Here is a 14,402-nt window from a genome sequence, read left to right as displayed (position 1 = left end):
AACAAGGAGACAGAACCAAGCTCAACTACATTACAGAAATGATTTGACAATGAACACTGGAAACAAAGAAATGGCTATAATACAAATGTCAGTTAAGCATCTATAATATGTTCTATATAAACACACGAAAAACAGAACAAACCCACACTAAACCCACTCGGGGTCCCCTGTGGGTTAGTCCATGTGGGCCCACAGCGGTTTTGCCCTTTTGGGCCCCAACGATGGTTTTCTGAGGGCAAGCCCACACAAAACCCACTCGGGCCCCCTGTGGGTTAGCCCATGCAGGGCCCATTGCAGTTTGTTCATTTGGGGCCCTATGAAGATTTTCTGTGGGCAACCCACTGTGGGCTTGCCCACAAAAACAACAAAAAAACAAAAAAACACCTGGGGCCCCTTGTTTGTGTTTTTTTTTTTTTTTTTTTTTAATCTACATACAAATGTTGCACTAAAATTAGATTTCTGTGACAATGACAGTAAAATGTAAACAATAAATTGTCCATAACAAAAATGTAATATATTCATCAGCCAAACAAATACTTAACTAAAACAGCACACGGTCAACAAGAAAACCTGTTGGTTTATAGCAGCTGTTTCCAGACAAAGTCATACAGATTATATATTTTACCATATTACAGTAGTTCAAAAAAACCAATTAGACCTGAACAGAACACCCTATATATATTTACATTTACATTTAGTCATTAAGCAGACGCTTTTATCCAAAGCGACTAACAAATGAGGACAATGGAAGCAATCAAAATCAAGAGCAGTGAAATGCAAGTGATATACAGTAACAAGTCTCAGTTAGTTTAACGCAGTATACATAGCAAGGTTTTGCTAGACCGCGGTTCGAATCCCGCTCGGAGCGGGGCAAGTAGGGCCGCAACATTGGTGCCGTGACCCGGATGGGAGTAAGGTTTAGGGGGGTGAGTGTAGCAGAGGCCAGCAGGTAAAACCTCACTTCCCGGTCTCAAGAGGCGCTCTACATTTACATTTACATTCATGCATTTAGCAGACGCTTTTATCCAAAGCGAATTACACTGCATCCAAGTTACAGTTTTTACATTTGATCAGCTCTTGCTTTCCCTGGAAATCGAACCCATGATCTTGGCTTTTGTGTTATGCGTCTAAAGATTTCTTATGCATCTCACAACTATGAAATAATGTCTGTGTGCATGTGTGTAAAACAACAAACTTACGATTTATATGCTTAATCATCTGTAATATACATTGTTGTGATTGATAGTGGCTGAACTTTCTAAAAACATAGCAAGAAAGAATAATCAAATACAGAAAGTTAAAAATAAATTTTTATTTCTAGAAATTATTCACATCTTCCTTTAAATGTAATGTATGTAAAGTATTGTAAACTTAACTTACATAATTTACAGGATGTATATACTTTAAAATAACTATTTGGCCATGATACATAGGCTACATCTTCAAATAATATATCCATCACATTGAATGTTTAACTTACTTTTTGTATTTTGGCCCAGTTCACTCTCACGTCTCAACATTAGCTGTAAAAATAGTTGCCTGCTGAAATTGAAATATATGTACATCTTCATGACTAGATAGACACAGGTGAGTTTCTCTTTACTACTCGTTAGGTTTCTCTATATGCGACTCGAGTCACTCAATTGGAGGTAATCCTGTCAGATCGTCCATCCATGAGCATAGGGTCGGCCAATCTGATTTTGTCCATTAAAGTTAACTTATTTAAAGGGGTGGTTTACTGATTTTTTTCTTTGCTTGATTGTGTTTATGGGGTGCGATATAACATGTCTTCGTGTTTCGTTTGTTAAAAAAAGCCTTATTTTTTATATATTTCACCTTTATTGTAAGCCGCTTTCTCCTCTGTCATTTGAACGACCGGTTGACTTCCTGATTCTATGAAACCACTCCCTCAGAAACAGGCAATGGGCTCAGATTGGTTAGTTGGGCCGGTGTGTTTTGATTGGCTAAACTGCGTACTGCACATTGTCCGGAAACTTCACGCCCATTACCTTCACTGGGCGACAGTTGCATGTGCTCCGGTCAAATGTAAATAATGGTGTCAATATTGCCGTATCAGTTTGAGCCAGAATCAGACCCAGAAAGCGGTAATGAAGAGAGTCGAGCAGAACTTCCGCAAGCACGGCTCTTACAAAACGTTTCTGAATGGAAGTTTGCTGTTGTGATTACATATAATTTTTTGAAGTTTGTGTTTGTCTTATACACACAAAATAGCATCGAACTAACTGGCTACTATAACCAAACAGCGTTGGCTTGTGTTTACGTTCTTGATCAAATCGAAAAATTACATCATAAAGTATACATGGAAAATACATTTACAAAATTAGTACATAATGTGACGAGCGTCCCGATTACTCATCAGCGTCGCCCTGGAAACGGATCAGGAACACCTGCACTCCCTCATCACCAGCCGCCCGGTCACAGCTGCTGCTCGTTATCAACCGGGCTATAAAGCCACGCCGAACCAAGCCACAAGGGAGTTCATTCTCCATGAAGCAAGGACTAACGTCTCTCTCTCATCTCTCCCGCAGACAGCAGCAGCAGCTGACCGAGCGGCACACTCCTAAAGCCCAGACTTATCACAGAGCACGATCACACGGCCAAGGAACAGGAGGAGAGAGAGCACGAACAGCACAGAGGCACCGACTTCACTTTACTCACCCTGTTTGAGCACTAATAAATCCACCCTCCGGGGCATTTATACTGCATTCACTTGTCGTGTGATTCTTCACCCCGTGACAATAATTACAAATTCGGATCCAAAATGTTTGTACGCGTTTGTCAAAGACACACGAAATAGCATTTAACTAACTGGCTACTAAAGCCAGCGTTGGCATTTGTTTACGACCTTGATAAAACTAAAACATTACGTCTGAAATTATACATGCAAATACATTTAAAATTATTAAATCTTACTTACAGGTTGTGGCCCAACAACTGCTGCCTCTGGTTTTAAAGTTGGAACTGCTCCATGTTTTAGTAATAGTTTCTGTGTGAATCCGGCATTGAACTCGTGTAGATTCTGGAAGCTGTCTTCCGTAAAATGCGCAGCACAGAGAGCTAAACTAGGATTGTAATTGTCAGGAACATAATCAAACATAAATTTTAACCATTGTTGACGAACTACAGCATCTGTAGGAAGCCCAAACACAGAAGACCTGACAGCTGGGTGAAAATAACACCATTTCGACGTCATGGCTACAACTCTTCACTATAACTCTTCCTCTTTCGACAAAGCCGCAGAACATGGCCTTGCCCCCTTTTTTGCATGTTCCGGAGGGAGTGGTTGATGCAAATTTATGGGTTTATTACGTATGCAACCCAGGAAGTATCTCGTTGTAGTCCCATATGAGTCGTTTTTGTAGGCATTAAACTTCCTGATTTTTAAAAGACGATATCTCCGCTTACTTTGAACTTTCAGCGCAGAAACTTTGCAGATACTGTTCATGCACCAACAGCAACATTACACACTATTTAAAATGAAAAAAGTGAAATCAAAACTTCATAGCTAGCGTTAGTGAAGCGGTCAGTGGAATATTTCTGCCTCCACCTAAGCCCCGCCCACAGAAAAACGTCTCAATGTTTACTAACAGAAAAAGGGTCTAATATATATATATATATATATATATATATATATATATATATATATATATATATATATATATATATATATAAATAATTGACAAATAACACAAATACATTATACAGTGAAATGCTGATGTGGAAAGCTTGTTGCATCATACCCAAAAATACTTGAGCCTGTAAAGGTGCTTCAGCTAAGTACTGAGTTAAGAGTAGGAATACTTATGCAATGTACTTATTTAAGTTTTTATAAATTTACAAAGTTGTGACAGTTCTGTTTTTGCTTTGCCATTATGGTGTATAAAAAGTAATTTAAAGTAGTTTAACATAAGGCTACAACATGAAAAAAAGAATAAAATAAATAAATAATAATGAAGTTTGAATACTTTTGCAAGGCACTGTATATAGGCTATATACATATAATGAATTGGTGTTATTTGTCAATGAATTTAAATTATGCAATATACATAAATTATAATAGTATACATGTTTTTGTAGTAATACAATGTATTTATATTTGTATATAAATACATTGTAGGCTATTATTAAATAAAATTTATTTATTTGACAAAATACAACCATGTGAATACAGATCATTGACTGATTTGTTAATTTATTCATTGTTATTGCTGGTATTGATTAGCGATGTAATAATTTATTAAATATTTCTAAAAGGAAAAAAGGAAAAAGGAAATTTATTAATATAATAAATTATATTAACGCGTCAGCTCTTCACCACGTGATTAATTCTAGCCAATGAGAGCTAGAACTGCTGGAACTCTGCATCGTTAATGAGCTGTCATTCCGGCTTCAACTGATACCGCCCAGCTCTGCTCAACCAGGTAAGATTTTTTAATTTCTTAGTTAATTTCTGAATTTTCTATTAAAAGTTTGTTAAATTCTACAAAATGGTTGTGAATTAATTAATAGGAATTAAATCACACATATTTTAGTGGTTATTTTGAGTTTTGCTTGTCACGTTTTTAAATGATACACACGCTTATTAAATCTCGTTTCATATAGCATTAATGTATGGCTGTTCATGATACACATCGGTAAACTCTGCTCTGACAGGTAATGTAACTGTTACACGACAACTTCGCAAACAACATACATTCGCCTAAAGATTATTACAAAGATAGCTACAGTCATATTACTGTCATGATAATGTTACTTAAAAATAATAGATTATAATAATGTCTTTGCAGGAAGAGTTGCGCGTCTCACAGACAAACTGATGGTTCTCTGAAACATCGAGTGGAGAGATCCACCTATGGGAAGGACATCCGCGCCTGACCTCTGCAGAAGCATCCAATTGCACCAAGTCTGGCTTGACAGACAGGAGCGCGTGTCCAATGGCAGGTAAGGGGCCCGCCCCCTTAACAGAGCACATAAAGCCACCACACACACTGCCTTTCCTCAGTGAGCATATTCACTTCTCGTGCAGCAAGCGGGGCAAACTTTGTGGATCTCTCCACTCGATGTTTCAGAGAACCGGGGTTACGAACAGTAACCTATTGTTCTCTTTCATCATCTTGTGTTCGAGATCCACCTATGGGAGATATGGACAACTCCCCGGTTGCCCAGTACACTCACAGCGAGGCCCTGTAAGCCAGAGGACGGTCACCCGGCAAGGCGTTGCTTGACACATCACCAAGTATCTGACCCCACACAAAGTGAGAATGCAATACCGACCAAGTAAGAAATGACATGTGGTAACATGCATACAAAACCTGACAACACACATAATGCCAAAGGCATATATTATAGAATTATATATATGAATATATTGACATACATATAAAAATATAATAATGTGGCAGGGGAGTGTACAGATGACCTGCTTAATGAGATGAATAAGCCGGGCTGGACAACCCAGGCTTAAAAAGGTGTAAAGGGTCTAAGAACACAAGGCTACAAAGAGCCCACACCAAAACAGAGTAAGCTACCAGGATGTGGGTAACATCAAGCTGGTAGTATATGACAAATGTGTGCGGAGAGGTCCAGCTTGCAGTGGCACAAATGTCCTGCAAGGGAAAAACTCCTTTAGACAGAGCCCACAAGGCCGCTATGGCCCTAGTGAACTGCACTCTGAGGCCCACATAGCCGCACTCCATTAGCTTCATATGCCAGAGCTGGCTTCCTCTAGCCAATGAGAGAGGCATGGGTTAGAAAAAGTGTTTCCCCATGTTAAGGGGGCCCAAAAATTGAAGAGCTGATCACTCCTCCTGAAAGGGCTGGTCTTGTCAGCTGGTCTCTGCACAACAGGACATAAAGCATTTAGCCTCTGATCCTCCGCAGAGGAGAAAGGAGGAGGGTGAAGAGCAGAAGCTCAAACACTTTACAAATGAAAGCTGGGAAGCATTCTGGCATAAAGGCCGGGTTAGGCCAGAGAAAAACCCATCTCCACTGTGAGAGGTTTATTGCACAAGGGATGAACAGAGCACGCGTGCAAATCACTGACATGTTTTGGCGGAAGCCAAGGCCAGGAGCAGACAGGAGATATCTCCCTGGGGCTCAAAGGGCTGTTGAGAAAGGGCATCCAGCACTATGGAGAGTCCCCAGTCTAGTGACTGGAAGGGAAAGGCGAGCGCCTTTCATAAATCTATGAAACTTGAGGGCATGTAGCCCCACCGTAGAGCCGTCAAACCCAACATGGCATGCAGCAATAGCTGCTAATAGCCCAAAACATCAGTGACTGAGCACTGATATGATATTAGCTGGTACCCCTTGCACCACTCCTCAAATACATGCCACTTGCAATCATAAAAGGAGCATGCAGAAGTGGCTTCAGCCTTCTGAATAGTAGCAATAACATGCGGGGAGAACCCCAATGTGTTTAAGATTGCCCTCTCATGGACCAGGCCCAGAGAGCCACCCAGTCCAGGTGAGAGTGGTGGATTTCCCTGTTCGCTTGGGACAGGAGGTCCGTGCGTAATGGGAGGGGCCATGGCTAGGCATACAGAAGAGGGATTATCTCTGCCAGCCATGGAGCTTTAGGCCACCTGAGTGCTATCAAAATCAGCGTTGAACTCTGCCTGACCAAACCTCTTCCATAGCAGTTCTGCTATCTGATGGTGGAGGCGCCATTCTCCGTAGAGTGGGTTCCCCCACGACAAAAGGACTGCGCCCCTGTTCAGAATGCCTGGGACATGGGTTGCCTGTAAGGACAGAAAGGGCCCATACTAACAGCCAGTGAGCTGTGCATGAAGCTTGGAGGAGCGCATCCCCCCTGGCGGTTCATATGACTGTGGTGTTGTCACAACGCACCAGCACGTGAAGTCTTTGCAGGCAGGGCAGAACATGTTTTAGAGCCTTCCGAACTGTGAGGAGCTCAAAACAAAAAATTCATGTGGGCAGAGCAGAGTGTGCTCAGCAACACACAGTTCAATGTTCTGCTCTCCTGGATGGTTCCCCATCCTGTTAAGGACGCGTCTGTCGTTTTCCACTTTCCGCAACATGATGGCCCCCAGTGGGTCCCATGAGCGTAACACTCTGCATTCCTCCAGTGATGTAGCGCTGCTGTGCATGAGCGCATCACTGTGCCAGAGCGGCAGAGATCGCATAATGGCCTGAAATGAAGAGATAAAACCCACTTCATGAACTGTCATTTCCAGATGGCCCAGAGGTAGGACATGGACAGCCGAAGCCATAAGACCCCTTGTTCTGAGACATGTGCGAAACTGAATTATTTGGAACTAGGAAATAACGAAGAGTAAAGCCCCTGTCTGCTCAAGTGCGAGGGAGACCAACCCCTTTCTCGATGAGGAAAGAGATTTCGTCTTTCAGAATGTGAGCAGAGCTCTCTTCTGGATGAGAAGAGAGAACTCCGTTGAAAGGTAGGATCTTTTGCAAACTGAAGTCTGAGCCCCTTCATCATAGTGTGAATTACCCTTTCAGGAGCTGATAAAAACACCCAGACTGTTACGTGATTCGCGAGCATCCCCACACACACCGGAGAACTGCTTCGAGCTGCTAGTTCGGCCGGTTCGCTCATTTGTGGTACAATGGCGCCATCTCGTGGGTAACAAAGGGATGACATGTGGGGCTTTTTAAAGAGATGTTCTCTCTTATTAACGAATGCATGTGATTCGTTTGCTTGATCTATTTATTGTCTTTTTATGTGTTGGGCAACACTGAGACCGAAGTCTTTATATAATCTGTCAGATTAGTGTGAAGGGAGCTGTGTGGTGACACTGCTTGTGCACTTTTTCTCACTGTATTCCCCTCTGAAAATGGGGAAACGCACACTGGGCTACACCGGGAACAGTGAAGCCCGTGTCAACACTGAACAGGTACCCCCAACTGCGCTGACAGATAACCTCCATTTTTAGATGGGGAAATACGAGGGGCAGAACTGGTGTCCGGAGGGCTGGCCACCTGTGAACTTGAACTTAAAGCCACCTGTGGCCGTGCAACAAGCCAGCCGCTTACTCAAAGGGAGGTTTTTTTTTCCCCACACAGAGGGTATCTGGCCCGCAGGCTTCCTAGGAAGGGACATTTTTAAACCCTAGTCCTCCTTATCGTCTCAGCGCTGCTGTATTAGCGCGACAGCAAGACCGAAGAGAGCCTGGCCAGGCTAGACCGGCGCTTCCCTTTTCACTGTCAGGTAGACAGAAAAGATTAAGCCCCAGTGCGTGCTCTCTGCACCGAGAGAGCCAGCTTGTCCGGACAGTTTGACGAGCATTACGGAAAACGAGGTCATTCACCATGGGTAACTCCTACCAGAGAATGCGGGTGATGGCGACCCTTTCGACGGTTGTTATCCAATGTCGACCAGCAGTTCGCTGGTAAGCGAATGGCAGGGAGGAGACGCTGAGGGCTCTTATCGCCAAAGCCGGGGCTTAATAAGAGGCCTGATGAATGGACGCAGAAAAATGTCCATTTGATGCTAACGCACATGTGTTTCGCACATGCAGAGAAAACTAGTCCTTTTCCTGGTCCGACACATTAGAGGTGCTGGCCATTCTATACTGAGGCGAGCAGCCGCTCGCTCATAAAACTCGAGGAGGACCGATAGGGCAGAGGCGCAGAAGCATTAGCCATACGTCCATCGAGGCGTAGAGAAGGCCTTTATTGTCTGCGTCCCCCGGAGCCGGGTGGCCCGTTAATGAAATGGGGCCGGCAAAATATCCCTGTGTGTTGGCCACCTTGAGCCTCCGACGCAGGAGCATGATTATTATTTATATGTTTATTTAAATTGATGGCTTCCTGAGCGTGTTGAAGACCCATGCAAACAACGCAAAAAAGGGGATGGGGATCCCAAGCGGCGATGAGGCCGTCGCACGTGGCCGGGCAGGTTCGCGACAGGTTGCCCACAGTGGTAACCGTACTCTTTTTGGAAAGCGCCAATAACAACGGACAATGGAAAAGGACAGGTAAGAGGCGGGCAGCCAAGTAATAGTGCGAGCGTGGGCGGCTTGCAGAATAAAAACAGCTGACCTGGTAAATTGACAAGCACGCCTGGCAGAGGCTGATCCAGAGATGTGTCCTCCTGTAGACGGTTAAGTGAAGTCAAAACCAACAGAGAAAAATTCAGAGGTCGCGAGAAGCGAATTTCAACTGAGGAAAGGTAGTGCGTGCGGTGGCTTTATGCGCTCGGTTAAGAGGGAAAACTCAAACGACCCCCCGCCACGGTGATACGTTAATGTACGTTAATGTACAACTTTATTGTCCACCTGAGTGGAAAATTGTCTTTGGCTCACCAACACAACAAAATTAGTAACAACATACAAATAGAATAAAATCACAATAACTAGTCACGTTACACACACAACACAAAGAAAAAATGGATACAATTCAAGCCTTACACACTGCTAATTAAAAAGTTGCTGAGTTAATAATTCTAATTGCATTGGGGATAAAGGACCTCTTATACACATTTTTATTTGCTAGGGGAACTCTATAACGTCTACCTGACTTCAAGAGCTCAAACTGGCTAAAAAGAGGATGAGAGCCATCTGCAAAAATAACTCTCGCCTTCTAATACCGGTATTACCGGTGTTGTCATACGTCGATTAACCGGTGGGAAAATTTCCTCACCGTCACAACCCTGTAAAGCATCCCTGATAGCACACGTACATCTCGGAGACGTATATTTGACGTCTGCATTTACATCTGCAAGACGTATTTTTTAGAGTGTTTGCTCATCTGCAATATGTCTATAGGACGTGTCCTTTTAGATGTCAAATAGACGTCTATTAGATGTCTTTAAGATGTTTATGATTTAGAATGTATGCAAAACTGACATCTTACAGACATCTGTCAGACGTTTGTAGACAGCAGATGCTTTCCAGATCAAGAGATCTTTAACAGACATCTTGCAGACGTACGTGTGCTACCCAGATAGGTCATCTCTAGGTGCTGATCCACCAGAACATTATCTAACACTTGATGGCTGCTCTGTCAATTCTTCTTCATCAGTCAGGAACCTAGGTGTGCTGTTTGATAGCAATCTTTCATTTGAAAGCCATGTTTCTAGCATCTGTAAAACTGCGTTTTTTCATCTCAAAAACATATCTAAATTGTGACCTATGCTCTCAACGTCAAATGCAGAAATGTTAATTCATGCGTTTATGACCTCAAGGTTAGACTATTGTAATGCTTTATTGGGTGGTTGTTCTGCACGCTTGATCAAAAAACTACAGTTGGTCCAAAATGCAGCAACTAGAGTCCTTACTAGAACCAGGAAATATGACCATATTAGCCCGGTTCTGTCAACACTGCACTGGCTCCCTATCAAACATCGGATAGATTTAAAAATCTTGTTAATTACTCATAAAGCCCTGAATGGCTTAGCTCCTCAGTACTTGAGCGAGCTCTTATCACACTATAGTCCTCCACGTCCACTGCGTTCTCAAAACTCTGGCCGTTTGATAATACCTAGAATATCAAAATCGACTGCGGGCGGCAGATCCTTTTCCTATTTAGCACCCAAACTCTTGAACAATCTACCTAACACTGTTCGGGAGGCAGACACACTCTGTCGGTTTAAATCTAGATTAAAGACCCATCTCTTTAGCCTGGCTTACACATAACACACTAATACGCTTCTATTATTCAAATCCGTTAAAGGATTGTTAGGCTGCATTAATTAGATCAACCGGAACCGGGAACACTCCCCATAACACACAATGTACTCGTTACATCGTAAGTAGAATGGCATCTACGCTAATATTTGTCTGTTTCTTTCCTATTCTGTTTCTCAGTCCGTATCCGATCAGATGGTGGATCAGCACCAAGAGATGATGTCTACAGCCCTGATCGTCAGCGGAGACCAGGACACCTAGATGAGCCCCAGAGACATATCCCCAGTGAAGACCTTGATTAAAATACAATAAATACAACTAAAAATATAACAAAATAACTAAAAATATAATAAAATACCTAACTACATAATACTATTATTGTTAGAAATTGCAACAAAATAGAAAATAGAAATATAAACTTTTGAACTGCGGGTTTCGTCTAGCCAGAGGAGAATTGGCCCCCCGACTGAGCCTGGTTTCTCCCAAGGTTTTTTTCTCCATTCTGTCACAGAGGGAGTTTTGGTTCCTTGCCGCTGTCGCCTCTGGCTTGCTCAGTTGGGGACACTTAATTTCTAGCGATTATCGCCGATTTGATTGCACAGATACTATTTAAACTAAACTGAGCTAGACAATGACATCTCTGAATTCAATAATGAAATGCCTTTAACTGAAAATTGAGTGTTTAATCATATCATTATACATTACTGACACTCTGTCGTTCAATTTGATACTGTTAAGTGCTTTGACACAATCTGTATTGTTAAAAGCACTATATAAATAAAGGTGACTTGACTTGACTTATGGGCCCACAATTGGCCCCATTGGGGGCCCACTCTGCTTTGTGTGGGCCAGCCCAATCTCAACCCACACTTTGGGTTGTCCCACTCAGGCCCCATAGTGTGGGGCCCACATGTGCCCCGCATTTTACGCACTTGGGGCCCACAGCGGGCATGTTTGCTGGATCTGTACATAGTAATTATGTTTTAATAATGAAGGAGCATATTGAGTTTAGCCTTTATAATCTTAGTCCGTTATGCCACATTATGCCACTTTTGCGGTATGGGAGGAAAACACTATATATTAATAAACTGTATATTGAATTTGATCTTTTAATAGCACTATCTTAACACATTAAGCTATATGAAGTTTTATTCTGCTGTTCTGTGGCCACGGATTTGCGGGTCTTGTCTTTTTCTCCTACAGATGACTTGCAGGTATGATGAGCTCTTAAAAAGAAGACAAGAACTAAGTAAAATATATGTGTCACAATGCTGTCGTAGTGGGATCCAGGGAAACACAGAGATGTGGAAACGGAAACTACGGACTTTATTATGATATTTACTGACTTACAGATATACAATCGCTAAATTCAACACTAGGAGATCACGTACCAAACACATATGACAATAGCTGACAACATATGACTCTACATAACAATTGACAACTACATATGTACGACTAAGACCGAACACAGAGGAGAGGGAAGACAGGACTTAAGAATACTGGGGAGACGAGATAATTAAAGACACAGGGCTGGGGACTAATTAACTAATGACAAAAACTAGGACACGGACAGGAACTCCAAATAAGGTCACAAGAGGAGGGGAAAACACAAGACGTAGAGACACAGTCTGACACTACCCCCCCCTCCCAATAGGCGCGTCCCGCGCCGTACAACATCCAACGGGGAGGGGGGTGGGCGCTCTGAAGGCCTCAAGGGGCAGGGTATCAGGATGGATGGCCTCCAGGGTAGATCAGGGGACTCAGGAGGCCATGGCGGGTCAGGGGACTCAGGAGGCCTCGGCCTCTCTGGCAGGAACATTACTACCCCCCCACCCCAAAAAAATGTTTCTTGGGGAAATTTAAGGTGGCTCTGGCAGCGCGGAGATAGGGAGGCGCCTTCGTGGCGCAGGCACTGGGGAGCGCTCTGGAAGCACAGACTCTTGGCAGCGCGGAGATAGGCAGGCGCCTTCGTGGCGCAGGCACTGGGAGGTGCTCTAAAAGCGCGGAGCTGGACGGGACCAGCGGAGACGCAGGAGGGCTGGACGGGACCAGCGGAGACACTGGCGGGCACTTGCGAGGGGCAGGCACTGGCGGGCTTGCCATACACTCTGGCGGCGGGCTTGGGCGGGCCGCGGATGGCGGCATGTGAGGGTCTACCAGCGGGTGGCGGCCGGAATTTCCCCGCGAACGGCGGGCTTGGATGAGTCGCGAACGACGGCGTGTGAGGGAGAGACGCGGGTGGCGGGCTGGTTCCGACTCGGGACCGGACGCTTCCCAGACACTGGTAGACCCTTCCCTCCAGCACAATCCTGTGGTATCTGGGAGGTCCACGGGGCGGTGGTAGGAGACCCCGAGCCGGAAACAGGTGGAGGATTGCTGCGTCGTCCAACGTGGCTCCCGCGGCCAATTTACAAAACTCCCCAGCGAACTCGTAGATGGGGAGATCCTGGCGAGCAAGGGCGACGAACTGAGCGGCCAGTTCCATTAATTCGGTGTTGGTTCGGTCTTCTGTCACGATGCTGTCGTAGTGGGATCCAGGGAAACATGGAGACGTGGAAAAGGGAACTACGGACTTTATTATGATATTTACTGACTTACAGATATACAATCACTAAATTCAACACTAGGAGATCACGTACCAACCACATATGACAATAGCTGACAACATATGACTCTACATAACAATTGACAACTACATACGTACGACTAAGACCGAATACAGAGGAGAGGGAAGACAGGACTTAAGAATACTGGGGAGACGAGATAATTAATGACACAGGGCTGGGGACTAATTAACTAATGACAAAAACTAGGACACGGACAGGAACTCCAAATAAGGTCACAAGAAGAGGGGAAAACACAAGACGTAGAGACACAGTCTGACAATATGAGAATGTCCATAAGAAAAAACAAGGAGTTGATGGTAATATGGATGAGGATTTCAATTCTTTTGAGTTAAAAATAGCCATTAATAATTCAAAGAATACAACACCAGGAAGAGACATGATCAGTTACAGTATGTTAATTTTTTTTACCAGAGGTAGCCATTAAAGAATTATTGGATTTATATAATCACATATGGAATGAAGGCACCTTACCCAAAGATTGGAAAAGTGCAATATACCAGTAGTGAAACCAGGTAAAGATGCAACAGAATCTAATAGTTATAGGCCAATTGCTCTTATATCTACATTATGCAAGGTATTATTTGAAAATGATGTCATAAAAAGCTCTAATAATGAAATAATTTCTTGTTGCTGTTTTCTTTGACATTGAAAAGGCATATGACACTTTATGGAGGGAAGGACTGTTAATTAATCAAAATAAAATTGGAATAGGGGGAATGTAATTGGATATTAGATTTTTTGTTTGAGCATTCATTCCAGGCAAGAACAGGTGAAGAAATGTCAGCATCATATGATATCCTGAATGGGACACCACAAGGAAGTGTAATCAGTCCAATTTTATTTAATTCAATGATTAATGATATATTTGAAAGAGTTAAGCCAAATATTGGGAAGGCATTATATGCAGATGATGGTGTAGTTATGGAAAAGAGGTTGGAATTTAGGAAATGTAGTAATAAAGGAACAAAGGCGTAATAAATTGCATCAATAGCTGACTTCAATAGCTAAGTATGAATGGGGAGCAAGAATAAGTGCACTGTTACATGTATACCAAGCCTAAATACATTCTAGCATTGATTATGGGTGTGCAGTGTATGGTGCTGGAGCTAAATCAGAATTAAAAGAAACTGGACAACATACAGTC

The 14,402-nt window shown here is 43.2% G+C and overlaps 1 protein-coding gene across 2 annotated transcripts in view; it reads right to left on the bottom strand.

Annotated features, from left to right (window-relative positions):
* ten1 (TEN1 subunit of CST complex) overlaps positions 1 to 14,402 on the bottom strand; it is a 44,004-nt gene that overhangs the window by 1,637 nt on the left and 27,965 nt on the right. The window lies entirely within an intron of this gene.

The sequence above is a fragment of the Onychostoma macrolepis genome, chromosome 06 (genome assembly GCF_012432095.1).
Source record: "Onychostoma macrolepis isolate SWU-2019 chromosome 06, ASM1243209v1, whole genome shotgun sequence".
Taxonomy (NCBI): domain Eukaryota; kingdom Metazoa; phylum Chordata; class Actinopteri; order Cypriniformes; family Cyprinidae; genus Onychostoma; species Onychostoma macrolepis.
The sequence above is the reverse complement of the archived record's forward strand: the minus strand, read 5'-3'. Positions and strand labels throughout refer to the sequence as shown.